Consider the following 15,051-nt stretch of genomic DNA (forward strand, 5'->3'; position numbering starts at 1 on the left):
AACAGAAACTTTGATATTTGAATGACAACCTCAAAGCTATTCCAACACAGGCTACCTATTGAGCCATTCTGATGGCAGAAGAACACATTTCTTCCCCTTCCTTCTCCCCCTCCTTTTCCATTCCCTCGCCCTCCCTCACCCTGGTTCACTCGAGACACTCTTGAGTTCATCAAACATGAAAGGACAATTACCCAGAAATGATCGTTACAACAGTTGGAAAAGGGTGGGTGAGTGGGACTAGCTAAGTGGGCATGGTGGCACAATGGTCAGCACTGCTGCCTTACAGTGCCAGGAACCCAGGTTTGATTCTGGCCTCGTGTGGAGTTTGCACATTCTCCCTGTGTCAACGTGGGTTTCCTCCGGGTGCTCCGGTTTCCTCCCACATGCCAAAGATGTGCAGGCTAGGTTGATTGGCAATGCTAAATTGCCCCTTAGTTCAGGGTGATTAAATATGTGGGATTCTGTGAATAGAGCGTGGGTGGGATTGTTGTTGGTGCAGGCTTGATGGGCCAAATGGCCTCCTTCTGTGCTGCAACCACTTTATGATTCTATTTCACTCAGATAATTTAAGCATCGGCAGACAATGAACTCCAACATATCTCAAATCTGCAGTGACTATAAATGCTGGGAGGGTAGAGTTTCTGTACTTGCAGGTTTTGTGTGATAACTGTACTCATATTTTGAAATGAAATAAAGGTTTGCTTTTAATGGAGTCCACGACGTGATATGGTTTAAGCATCATTGGAGCAGAAGACACAAAGCAAAATGTGCATAAATATTGTCATCAAGCTAACCAATGTCTAAAACACTCTATTTGCATCATCTTCAGTCACGTAGATTTTACTGTTTTATGATAGATGTCGTGCATTCTGTTGCGGTGGTGTATCCCGCTCCCTTAAAGGGCTACGCACCCAACATACATAACAATTGACAATTTATATATGCCTGGATAATATTTATTGACATATTTCTCACAGATAGCCTGACTTTTATCATGCTCTTATGATTCTTCTGAAGGAACTTTGTACACCATGATAGAATCAAGATCTAATTTGTTTTATTCATTCGTGGGACACGGGTTCGCTGGCTGGCCAGCATTTATTGCCCATCACTAGTTGCCCTTGGAGGCCAGTTGAGAGTCAACCACATTGTTGTGGCTCTGGAGTCACATGTAGGCCAGACCAGGTAAGGACAGCAGATTTCCTTCCGTAAAGGACATTAGTGAACCAAATGGGCTTTTCCAACAATCGACAATAATTTCATGGCCATCAATAGATTCTTAATTCCAGATATTATTTATTAAATTCAAATTCCACCATCTGCCGTGGTGTGATTCGAACCCGGGTCCACAGAACATTAGTTGAGTTTCTGAATTAATAGTCCAGCGATAATACCACTAGGCCATCGCCTCCCCTATAATAAGCCCAAAACAATTTTAGCTTTTTTGGTGATGGGGGAGGGGGGTGAGGTGGGTTGGGGAGTTGGAGGGTTGCAAATTCCACCTTTGTATTTTATAAAGAACAGAATTATGCTCCAGGACCTAATACAAATTTCATTAGCAATTATACTAATATCCACAATATCATAAAATAATAGATACTGGAAGGAGACAGTTGAACTCTATCCTATACGCTTAGGATCGCAATCTTTGTATTGGATTTTATGTGCATGGACCAATCGGCCATTTAACTACTTGAGTGTTCTTGTTTTGCCATAAACCTGTTAGGTAACTTTATTGAATCTGCTTTTACATGGGGAAACTAGACAAGGTCTGAGCAAGAATTATAACCTTTCAGATAATCTGTATCGCAATTTTATCATCCTCACGGTATTTTCTTTGTCATCCACAGAAGTAAAATAAAATCCTGTAATCTGGTCTGGCACGATTATCTTTATTTCTCATTTGAGTTATGAAAGGCTGATGTGAGCTAAACAAGAAGCACATTGCAGACAGGGTGGGTTGGTTCCTGCAAGGAGATGGAACTCAATAATACCTTCACACAGACATGTTATTTTCTGAACTTGTTACCAGCTACTGTTAACAGTATCATATACATAATGAAAAGAAACCAACATTTACATAAAAGACCAATCTAAGCATTTGCGCTTATGGTTCTCGTGAGAGAGGGGAACAGTTATACTTCCATAACAAAAATAGAAAATGGTGGAAGATCTCAGCAGGCCTGACAGCATCTGTGGAGAGAGAATAGAGCCAGTGATTCAAGTCTGGATGACCCTTCGTCACTTCCACTTTTGCTTTGGCATATATCAGCTTTAGGTTTTGAGTTTTAAAGTTTTCTTTTACAAGTTTAGGCTTACATTAACACTGCAATGAAGTTACTGTGAAAATCCCCTAGTCACCACATTCCAGCGCCTGTTCGAGAGGGAGAATTTAGGATGGCCAATGCACCTAACCAGAATGTCTTTCGGACTGTGGGAGGAAACCGGAGCACCCGGAGGAAACCCACGCAGACACGGGGAAAACGTCAGACTCCACACAGTGACCCAAGCCAGAGTGTGGACTGATGCACATGTAACATTAAAACCTTGGAATCAGTTCAGCAATTTAACAAATTAACCCACTAAAATAGGAATTGTGGGTCTGCCTGGTGTAGGCAATCTTTTATCAGTTGGCCACCACACTGCAGTATAACTTCAGCCTGGTGCAAAGCAAATGAGGGGTTGTGAGGAATTAGGGTAAATAGGGAGAAACTATTCTCCTTGGTGGAAGGGTTGAGAACCAAAGGATATCGATGTAAGGTGATTGGCAAAAAGAAACAAAAGGCAACATGGGGAAAATATTTGTAAATTTGGAATACATTGCCTGAGAGGAAGTTCAATCAAGCCTTTAACAGAGTCTTGAATGAACACCTGAAGATAAACAAGCCAGTGAAGCTGGGGAAAATATAGGGAGCGAGTTAAATTGCTCTTGTAAAAAGCTAGTATGGACATAGTGGCCGAATGTCCTCCTTCCGCGTTGCAACATTTCTTTGATTCTATACTTAGAGCACCTGATGAATTTGCTGGATTGCTTGGGTTGAATAAATTTATACCTCAATCTTTCTGATGTAATGAGAAAGCGGGAGCTTCTTCCTGCGCTCTCCAAACATTAAAAATAAGTCAGCCAAGCAATAGATTTGGACGTGAGTTCTGCTGCTGAACTCAGCGAGCCATGGTACAACCTGGATTGTGAACCGAGTGTTGCTTTATACTGATACCAGCCCCCAGACTGGCAGCCGGAGTATATAATGTTACCCTAAGATGTTCAGCCTTTTCTTGGCTTTGAAAAAACCACAAGGTGCGTTGCAGAGTGTGTTGCCTCCTGTATGAATTTTAACAATACAATGGACATTTCCCATTCTGCTTTACTTAGTCAATTGGCAATTGGGTCCACGTGATCTTAAATCAAAAGTGTCCCTTTCGTGTCCAATGCGTCAAGTAAACTATTTCCCTCCCTGCGAACAGTTACATTACCTGGCGAAACAGCAATTTCTATTTAACTCTCGACATCATCATATTTAAATATCTATGATTGACACTAAATTTACCAGTTATACAGACAGATTTATTTTAGCCAATGTAACTTTGGCCGGAATTCTCCAATGTCGCATGCCCTGCCACTGTTGCCAGCAAGATTGGAGAATTTGGCGCTCAGCCGAGCTTCCATTCACAGCAGCGGGACTGGAGAATCCCAGCTGCGAACGAGGTCAGGGAATCGCGGCCGTTATTTCTGCAGACCTCAGACACTGGATGCAAAATTAAGGCAATTCTTTTTAACCTCCCTCTCTATATAACTTGTAACTGTGGGAAATTTACACAGTCAGTGACCTCAACTAAAACTATCCGAACGTGCCGAATTAATAAGCTGGGTCTATTGAGTCATCTGAGCAAGGATAACTCTAAAGACGGACAAAAATAAGAAAAAAAGTAACCACATAGGGCGGAAATTTACAGCTTCGCTCATCCCGAAACCATAAAATCCCGCCCAAGGTCAACGGACCTTCCCATTCTCTGCCCCTCCCCCGCTCCGATTCCCGTGGCAGGCAGGCCGGTAAAATTCCGGCCATAATCTCCTGTATACTAAGGAAACTGTGAAGAAGGCTTATGATCATTGCTTATTCTCTTGAAATTTACCATGATGCTGACCTCACTGAACTCTTATCTCGATGTGGAGTTGATGAATAAGATCTCTCTGTCACTGCGGCTGCCTGCAAGTCTCCTGAAACACTATATGATTAAATTACTAGCTATCTGCTTCCCTGGGACTGAAAAATAATCAGCTTGAGAAACCCTATGGAGAGGTAATGCAACACTAGAACAATCAAGCGAGCTTCCCTTCCTTCATGCCACAGTATTAATCTCAGCACATATCTTAAAGGTGTCTCAACCTTTTAAGCCTGTTCGTATTGACTTGGCACCCTGTAGGTTTCGACACTCGCCAGCCCCACTTTGATCTGTTGATTTAGTACAGCAATTAGATACAAAAATCCCAGAGGCTGCCAAAAAATGCAGGTACATCATTGAAAAGAAAAATACTTGCACTTATGTGACCACAGGAAATCCCAAAGTGCTTTATGGCCAATGAAGTCATTTTGAAGTGTCGAAATTGTTATAAACTAGGAAACACAGCAGCCAATTTGTGCTCAGCAAGGTCCCACAAACAGTATAGTGTCTTAATGATTAGATAATCTATTTTTGTGCTATTGACTGGAGGATAAATATTGGTCTGGAGCACAGCTTTATTTTTCCGCTCCTCTTCAAAGTGGTGCCCTGATCTGATTGAATGGCGGAGCAGGCTTGAAAGGCTGAATTTGCCTACTTCTCTTAATTCCTATAGAACAGAATCATAGAATCCCTACAGAAGGAGGCCACTCTGCCCATTGAGTCTGTACCGACCACAATCCCACCCAGGCCCTATTCCCGTAACCCTCATTTATCCTGCTACCCACCCCCCCCCCCCCTCCCCCCTTCCACCCCCGACAATAGGGTCAATTTAGCACGGCCAATCAACCTAACCCGCACATCTTTGGACTGGACTATGTTCCTAGGTTGTGCCATGAAACCTTTTACATCAGTCCAAAGGGGCAGTCAGGGCTCCAGTTTAACAGTCAATCTGAAAGGTGACCGCGGGAAACCCCTAACCTCGTCTGTGGCTGGGATTTTCCAGTGCCGCTGCGGTGAGTGGAGTTTTGGCTGTGCGCCAAATTCTCCACTCTCGCCGGCAGCGGGGTGGGAACGAATTAGATCAGAGAATTCCGCCCAGCATCTTTAACCATGCAATACTCCCTCAGCACTGCAATATCAGTCTTATTTTTGATGCTGAAGGGCCAGGGGTAGAACACACAACCCACAACCTTCTGCCTTAGTGACAGAGGCTCCACTGAGCCAGAGCAGACAACCCGTTCAACAATATCCAACAAATCATTGTAACAAACTAAATATTATAATCAACTAACAGAGGTTAAGTAATATGCTGTAACCAACAAAAACAGAAAACGCTGGAAAAACCCAGCAGTTCTAGCAGCATCTGTGGGGAGGGAAACACAGTTAGCATTTCGAGTCTGAATAACTCTTTTTCAGAGCTCAAGAGAGGGAGAAATATGATGGATTATATAGAGTTTTAGTTTTATTTATTAGTACATAGAACATAGAAGATTACAGCGCAGTACAGGCCCTTCGGCCCTCGATGTTGCGCCGACCAGTGAAACCAATCAAAAGCCCATCTAACCTACACTATTCCAATATCATCCATATGTTTATCCAATTACCATATAAATGTCCTTAATGTTGGCGAGTCCACTACTGCTGCAGGCAGGACATTCCACGCCCTTACTACTCTCTGAGTGAAGAACCTACCTCAATTTAAAGCGATGTCCCCTCGTGCTAGCTATCACCATCCGAGGAAAAAGGCTCTCACTATCCACCCTATCTAATCCTCTGATCATCTTGTATGCCTCTATTAAGTCACCTCTTAACCTTCTTCTCTCTAACGAAAACAACCTCAAGTCCCTCAGCCTTTCCTCATAGGACCTTCCCACCAAACCAGGCAACATCCTAATAAATCTCCTCTGCACCCTTTCCAATACTTCCACATCCTTCCTATAATGCGGCGACCAGAACTGTACACAATACTCCAAGTGTGGCCGCACCAGAGTTTTGTACAGCTGCAACGTGACCTCCTGGCTCCGAAACTCAATCCCTCTACCAATAAAAGCTAACACTCCGTATGTCTTCTTAACAACCCTATCAACCTGGGTGCCAACTTTCAGGGATCTATGCACATGGACACCAAGATCTCTCTGTTCATCCACACTACCAAGTCTCTTACCATTAGCCCAGTACTCTGTAATCCTGTTACTCCTTCCAAAGTGAATCACCTCACACTTTTCCGCATTGAACTCCATTTGCCACCTCTCAGCCCAGCACTGCAGCTTATCTATGTCCCTCTGTAACCTGCAACAACCTTCCGCACTGTCCACAACTCCACCGACTTTAGTGTCATCTGCAAATTTACTAACCCATCCTTCTACGCCCTCATCCAGGTCATTTATAAAAATGACAAACAGCAGTGGCCCCAAAACAGATCCTTGCGGTACACCACTAGTAACTGAACTCCAGGATGAACATTTCCCATCAACCACCACCCTCTGTCTTCTTACAGCTAGCCAATTCCTGATCCAAACCGCTAAATCACCCTCAATCCCATGCCTCCGTATCTTCTGCAATAGCTTACCGTGGGGAACAAGTAGGCTTACATTAACACTGCAATGAAGTTACTGTGTAAATCTCCTAGTCCCCACACTCCGGCGCCTGTTCAGGTACACTGAGGGAGAATTTAGCATGGCCAATGCACCTAACCAGCATGTCTTTCAGACTGTGGGAGGAAACTGGAGCACCCGGAGGAAACCCATGCACACACGAGGAGAACGTGCAGACTCCGCACAGTGACCGAAGCCGGGAATCGAACCCGGGTCCCTGGCACTGTGAGGCAGCAGCGCTAACCACTGTGCCGCCAGTTTGTACCGTTCAAGAACAGGTGGAGCAGGTGGAGCAAAATAGAAGGTCAGGGTTAGTTGGTTACTTTGAGAATCTGGACAAATATGTTATGGGCACAAAGCAAAAGGAGTGTCAATGATAGTATTAAACACTAAAGAAGGTGCTGACAGCGACATAAAGGTAAGATCGCAAAGTAGGGTGCTATGGTTTACTTTGTGATGAGGGGATAGTTTGGTAGGAGAAGATGGACTTTAGTAGAAAAAAGAGGATGTTGGTTAATGTTTGCATCTGTTTGGTTAGTAAAAATATCACATCCTTGAACTAATTTAATACAAGCTTATATTCTGCTAGATGGATCTGAATTGAGACACAACTGTCATAAAATTAACTGTGGGACCCTTTCTGGAATTGAAGTTCAGTATAGGCAGCATCCATCAAGCTGCACTTTTGCAAATTAAATGAATGATGACAGTTTTATTATAACACTTCCAAGCTAATTGCATCCTTGGCATTGCGATTTTTTTTGTAATTGTACACCGTCAGTCTAATTTCCAAAACCATTCCCTGTATTACTGCCAGTGCAACTTCCTTGATGGAGGAACATGCTAAGATTTGGAATTCATGGACCAATTCCTTGATGAATTTATAGTGGGGATATTACTGATAAATTCTAAAGCTTTGCATCTTTTTTTCCATCCAGGGGTCACACTAGACAGATTTTCATGTAAACTAAATCTGATTCTCTTGCCGAGGAATGCGGTATGTCATTTTTTTCTAACTGTCTGTCTGAAATATCCATTTCCACGGTCTAGCAGGTCTATGTATATGAAGTATTCATTTCGCATTGCAGTGTGGAGAAAATCTCTTTGGCAGCCTTGAACTGTGATTATTTGAATTTAAATTGGACCCATTTGAATTTCTGCTGCATCTAAATTGATCGCAATAGTCATCCCTCAATGAGCTATTGAAGGGTGAATCATTTCAAAATATTGTTTGCTTGAGTTTTGAAACGCAAGGTGCCAGTCCAGAATAGAGGATGTTCTCCACTTAGAATAAAGAAAGATTCCGCATTTACTCAGCACCATTCACAACCTCAGGGCCTCGCAAAGTGTTTTCCAGCCAACCTTATATTTTAGGAGTGTATCACAGTTATAGAGCGATGAAACGAGGCAGCCAATGTGCAAACTGCCAGGGATCACACACAGCAATGGGTTAACTGACCAGATCATCTCTTTCAAGTTGCTCGTTGATTGATAAAGATTGCCCAGGATACCAAACAAAACGCTCCACTCCTTTTCAATGATTGGCATGGAATATTTTAGAACAAATACAATCTGCTCAATGACTCAATGAAAAGGCGGCACCTTCAACAGTGCGGTACTTTTTCTTTATTCATTCGTGGTCATGAGCGTTGTTGGTTGATCAGCATTTATTGCCCACCCCTAGTTGCCCTTGGAGGACAGTTGAGAGTCAGCCACATTGTTGTGGCTCTGGTGTCACATGTAGGCCAGACCAGGTAAGGACAGCAGATTTCCTTCCCTAAAGGGCATTAGTGAACCAGGAGTGTATCACAGTTAAAGAGTGATGAAACGAGGCAGCCAATGTACAAACTGCCAGGGATCACACACAGCAATGAGTCAACTGACTAGATCATCTCTTTAAAGTTGCTCGTTGACTGATAAAGATTGCCCAGGATACCAAAAGAATGCTCCGCTCCTTTTCAATGATTGGCATGGAATATTTTAGAGCAAATACAATCTGTTTAGATGACTCAATGAAAAGACTGCACCTTCAACAGTGCAGTAGTTCCTGAGTACTGGGCTGATGTGTCATTTTTGACTATATTCTCAGGTTTTTGGAACGGGGTTCCAATTTAGACAACACTGACTCTTGAAAAATTAAGCACTTTCATGACAGTTACTGTATAATGTAGTGTATCCAAATTTAGATCAGCTTCTCCTCCAACCTGCCCAAAGACTGAAAAATATTTTAACAACATAGGAGTAGGATTCGGCAATTCAGGCCTCGAGACTACTCCGCCACTCAACACGATCATGGCTGATCGCCACCTTCCTGTCTGCTTCCCATAACCTTCATCCTGTTACTAACTAAAAACGTATCTATCGCCTCCTTAAATTTGCTCAGTGTTCCAGTGTCCACTGCACTCTGGGGGGGACAATTCCACAGATTCACCATCCTTCAAGTGAAGTGATTCCTCCTCATTTCTGTTTTAAAGCTGCCACTCCGTGGCCTAAAACAATGTTTGTTAATCAGGACAAAGTCATAAACACGTTCACTGAAATGAAATCAGCAACACCTGTAAATATAATCTACAGAGCAAATATTCTCCTAATTTGCCTTAACATTTCGTGCGGAATCCATCTGATATGACACATTCATTTTTTAGAGGGAGCTAAACCATGAGCAATTTTGTCCTTTGGATTCATGTCCACCAAAAATGTGAATGGTTGTGAATATTGCTGGGTGGCACGATGGCACAGTGGTTGCCTCACAGCACCAGGGACCCGGGTTCGATTCCCGGCTTGGGTCACTGCCTGTGTGGAGTTTGCACATTCTTCCCGTGTCTGCGTGGGTTTCCTCCAGGTGCTCCGGTTTCCTCCCACAGTCCAAAGATATGCAGGTTAGGTGGATTGGTCATGCTAAATTGCCCCTTAGTGTTAGGGGGACTAGCTTGGACAAATGCATGGGGTTATGGGGATAAGGCCTTGGTGGGATTGTGGTCGGTGCAGACTCGATGGGCCGAATGGCCTCCTTCTGCACTGTAGGGATTCTATGGAAAAACTGAGTGGTCTTTCTCATCAAACATTCTTCTTTTCAATTTAGTATTGGACACCTGCAGCCATTAGAAAGCGAAAACTTTCTCCCTAACATTCAAATTGCATTTGAAATCGGGTCCCAGAGAGAAAGTGGATAAGATCGGCCCATGACGATGGGAAACAAACTTGGAGCAAAATTGCAGCCCATTTTTCACCTCACCACTTTTCATTTTCCATTGGAAAATATTGCCAAGAATTTTGAATTCAAATCAAGGATACATGACAGCAAGACTTTGTTCTGTGCCCTTCAGTGAAAGGGAATATCAGGGACAGTAACAATAATGGCTGGTGATGAGCGGTTTCACTCACAAGGTGTCACTTCATCTTAACATTGAGATGTTATCAAAAAAAATGAACTCTTGCATGCGCTGTGCACTTTCTATGAGTATCATACTTACCCCTGTCACACCTTGGCCATTCTACTTGAGAAATGACACTTCAGCATATTCTCAGAGTGGTAGGCAATGCCCAAGGCTTTCAGCTTATATAAATGCCAAATTTGTGTACCTAGCTAGTGCCTGTCACATTTAAGATGACATACATCATTGTAACGATTGTGGAGAACGAAAGAATGTCAGTAATATCACATTGGATTCTTTTACCTGGATCTGGGAAATTTACAAGCATCCAACAAACCTCCCTCACCAACAGCAATTGACATCAAGAGAGTGTGTACTTGAGACAATAAAGTCCAATTGCTGTAAATAGTCATGGGCTTTGTCTTAACAGCCAAATGGCACATTGTGCTTTACAATGCTCCCATTGTTATAAAACCAACTGACTGGAGTTGCTGTAAACAGTGGGATCCACTTTATTTTTAAGCATAACTACTTTCTTCATTGAAATTTAAAGCATTTCAAATATCAGATGCATGGGATTGCAGGGAAGTTGGTTAAAATACGATCAAATCCAAACGAGTTTGTCAAGAATTGTTCCGCTTGATTCAGGATTTGACTTCTAAGTTTCTGCAAACTGTGGATGCTAATATACATTTGTCCTGAGGTCCAACTATTTATTCATCAATTCCACCTGTACAAGCATAGCCAAGGAGGATTCGCACAATTATATATTTTACGCAGAAATGAAGTATATTCCTGTTTCTCAGTAAAACATGGCTGTGGATTGATTATGTTGAGTGTGATGTACGATAATCAGGTAAAGACCGTAACTTAATTAAGGAAATTCTATTAAAGCTAAAATGAATGGATCAGGAATTCTGTTCAACGTGAGCGAGTTGGTAATGATTTAGTATGTTAAATCAAAGGCTTGGGTTTGACACTATGCAGCCTTTGCAAGCATCTTACTTCCTGACTAAGCTCTGACTGAGGTATCTTAAAGTTGACATTTCCGAGGTACAAATGAAAGGTGTCAGGGTCTAATCAAATCATTCAATCCGATAGATTATGTTCAATTACTCCATTATAGTACATGTAGACCATTGTTGCTGTTCAGTCATACTTGAATGGTGAAAATGTGTACAATAATGAAAATGGTATGTGAGGTCTTGTGGCGCAGTTGTAGCTGACCTACCTCTGGCCCAAATTCTCTGGGTTCAAGTCCCATACTTCAGGACTTGATGGCATGGAAGGTATGTTCATAATGTGGCCAAACAAGTTGACTAACAGCTTGTAAACCCTTCCAACATGGTGGGTGGTAAGGGTGAGAGAATTTCCTGGTCAGCCATATTGAAGAAGGCAATGGTAAACCGCTGCAGTACTTTGCCAAGCTTAATCATGGATCAACCCAGTGGAAACCTATGGTTGGCAACACCCTCTTAGGGCATGGCACCTGAATAGGGAAGGATGGCAATGATATTGCAACCTACCCCCCAGTGCCCACCAAAAAACATTGACTATTTTTTCTGCCAAGTTTTCACTCAAACTCATTGGCTTGATCACCAGCAATAAAATCTGCCCGGAACTCACACAACCAGGCAGCATTTTTGAATGCAATTATTTTTAAAAAGTGTTTTGCACTGGTATATTTAACATTGGTAACCCCGACGCGGTTTAAGTACTACATCTGGCAATAGTATTATCACACAAAATAGTCCAACTGTGAATAGTCTGATTTTAAGGAATGGAGAATATGCAATAGAGAACCATTTGCCAGTTGCATTGATGTACGGTAGTCAAGATCATAGCAAACTAAGAAGAAAATCGTATGGGTAAGCTTTTAAAATGTACGCATTACTACATCAAACCCAAAAGAATAAGCTGAATTTTAAGAGCTGTCTAAAAGGATGCAATTAGTAGATAAACAATTTCAATGTGATGGGGGTTGGGAATCGGGGGGGGGGGGGGGGGGGGAGGGGTGGGGGGGTGGGGGGGGGGAGGGAGGTGCATGCTGGTGGTGAGCAGTGGCCAGTTTTGTGGGAGTAACCAGTTTCTATTGCAATTTTCAGCAGGAGGTGAAGGGGTAGATAGCAGATTTGAGGGAATTGTATGGTTCTTTTGGAATGCTTATATGGTCTAATCTTTCATTTCAACGTAGTTTCAAACTTCGCAGCTCTTTTTTGGTAAAGGTATAGGAGAATTTAGAGCTCTCATATTGGGGATAACAAGGACCAAATACATAGTAAAACTCCCCAAAATCCCCCAACAACAATCCTACTTTAAAGCACTCCCTCTACAATTTTTTGATATCTCTGTTTCTTTTGCCTGCAATGTTTGAATCATAAAATCCTCACAATCCCTACAGTGCAGAAGGAGGCCATTCGGCCCATCGAGTCTGCACTGACTCACTGACAGATCATCTTACCCAGGCGCACCCCCATTCTACCCCCACAATCCCACCTATTTGCCCCACTAATCCACCTAACATCTTTGGACTGTGGGAGGAAACCGGATCATCTGGAGGAAACCCACCCAGACGTGGGGGAACGTGCAGACTCCACACAGACAGTCACCCAAGGCCGGAATTGAACCCGGGTCCCTGGCACTGTGAGGCAGTTGTTTTAACCACTGTGCCACCGTGCCACCCCTTGAATGATCTTTGTGATATTTTCAACACCTTCCTGAGTTAACTTCGATCTATAGTTATGAAGATATGCTTTATGGACTGAATTTGATATCTCATCGGCTGGTTCCACATAGTAAACCATTGTAAAAAAGACACTGACTTAAAATGGCTGCTGACTTACATGGATCATGTACCATGGAGGTGTAGGGTTTATGGAAGCCCCAGCAGACAATGACCTCCTTGGAAGTATGAAAAGGTTCCTTTATATGCCATCCAAATGGAAGAATAAACCACTCAGGCGTTAATTGTTGGAACACTAAAATTAATCACCACAGCTATCACAATGTCTAAAAGGGGCTATGCTAGACATGAACTGATAAACCGCCTTTTAGAATATACAACCAACTTGGAAAGAGGTCAAGCGACCCAACCTTTTTCTGTGGATGCTTAAAGTATTCTAGCTGTTGGAAAGCATGGGTCCCTTCTCTTACTCTTTTTCTCTCTCTCTCTCTACAATTTGAATCCAGTTTGTCGAGTTAAAAGTGTATATACATTCCTACAACAGACAGAGAGACTCTACTGAAAACCATTGGATTTCTTTGACCGTGTTTCCAAAACGGGACATAAAAGCCACAACTTTAAAACTAACTGCTGTAGGTGAGGAACCAATGCCTCTGGATACAATCAATGAATCTTTCCTTTTATTTGATCGGCACTTTAATATGGCCAAATTTAATTTCTGATATTCTGTAAAGCTTTTTTTTTTGCTTGCTTGAGGTTTAAGTGTATGTTTGCGTGGGTTATTGGGGAATTGGATGTATTTGTCCATTTTTAGTATTTTTAACTATATATATAGGTTTTAGCATAATAAAATGAACCTCTTTCACGTTTACCTCAAGAATATCTGTTTGACTTAATTCTTACAAATTGGACACAGTCAAGTACATACTGAATTGGCAATGCAGCATCCTGTTAAAATCCAAGACCTCTGCAATAACCAAACAGGGAGTGGGAAGAGAGGGAAATCAGTCTAGCCCTCTTTATTTAGTCCTAACACTATGAACAATGCTGTGTTATGTATTCACTGCGAGTAGGCAATGGCTTGTGACTGTCCGAATTCAAGCCACTTGGGAGTCCTATAGCTCGCAGAGAAGACACTTCTGATTCCAACGACCTAGATTAGATTTGATGTGGAGATGCCGGCGTTGGACTGGGGTGGGCACAGTAAGAAGTCTCAAAACACCAGGTTAGAGTCCAACAGGTTTATTTGGTATCATGAGCTTTCAGAGCGCTGCTCCTTCATCAGGTGAGTGATTAGATTTGACTCTGTTATTCAGAGGTGGAAAGGATGAGATTGAACCTAGGGAGGCACTCAGAATTAGAAGCTACAGAAAGCTTAGAATGTTTTTTCTTCAATAAAAGTCAATATCCTATGAGCTTATAGCATAGCTGTCACAAACATCTTGGAATAATTGCTTCATAAATTTACAATCGTTTTGTCACATTTACGAATGCTTCAGTAAAATCATCATTGGGGGCATCAGAATGGGCAAAACACCAGCCTTTAATTATCTCAAACAGCCCCGCTAAATTCACAGTTTATGCTATCCGTGAAACATTCTAAACCACTTTACCTCATTTTTGTGACTGATGGCCAACTGAACTCCTCAATCAGGTTGCTGTCCTGTTGGTGTCTACAATATGGAGTTTCTTCAGAGTGGGACTCCCTCATGAGAGATAACCTGGGCTCCTTTGAATTTTTTGTGAGTTGCCTAGTGAGAAGCAGATTACGCTCCATTGATGCTGATAAGCCTAATTAGTCCGTATCATATGTTGGAGTGTCTCATGGGAGTACTATCCACTGGGCCTGATTGCACTCAATCATGTTTAATGGTGCATGTGAGCGAACGCAGAATGAAAACTGGGGGATTATCTACAAGTTAGCATATTAATGAAATAAATACGCTGAAATCTGGCGCTGCTTTGTGTTGAAGGCTTTGCACTCTCATCATGGGTTTATGGCGCTCAGCCAAAACCCCAAAACTGCGGCGGTGCTGGAGAGTCCCAGCCGCGGGCAAGGTTGGAGTATCCCGGCCTAAGCTCTATGTGACAGGCCAAATTTTAACAATATACAGCTGGCTGAGAGAATATCTGCAAAATGCATTGTTAGAAGCATCTTGCTAACACTACACAGAGAAGCAAAAAGTCACTGACAAATCGTTGACCCTTATGTAACTTGTATAATACTGGGGTAAAG

This window comes from Mustelus asterias, chromosome 13, assembly GCF_964213995.1.
Source record: "Mustelus asterias chromosome 13, sMusAst1.hap1.1, whole genome shotgun sequence".
NCBI lineage: Eukaryota > Metazoa > Chordata > Chondrichthyes > Carcharhiniformes > Triakidae > Mustelus > Mustelus asterias.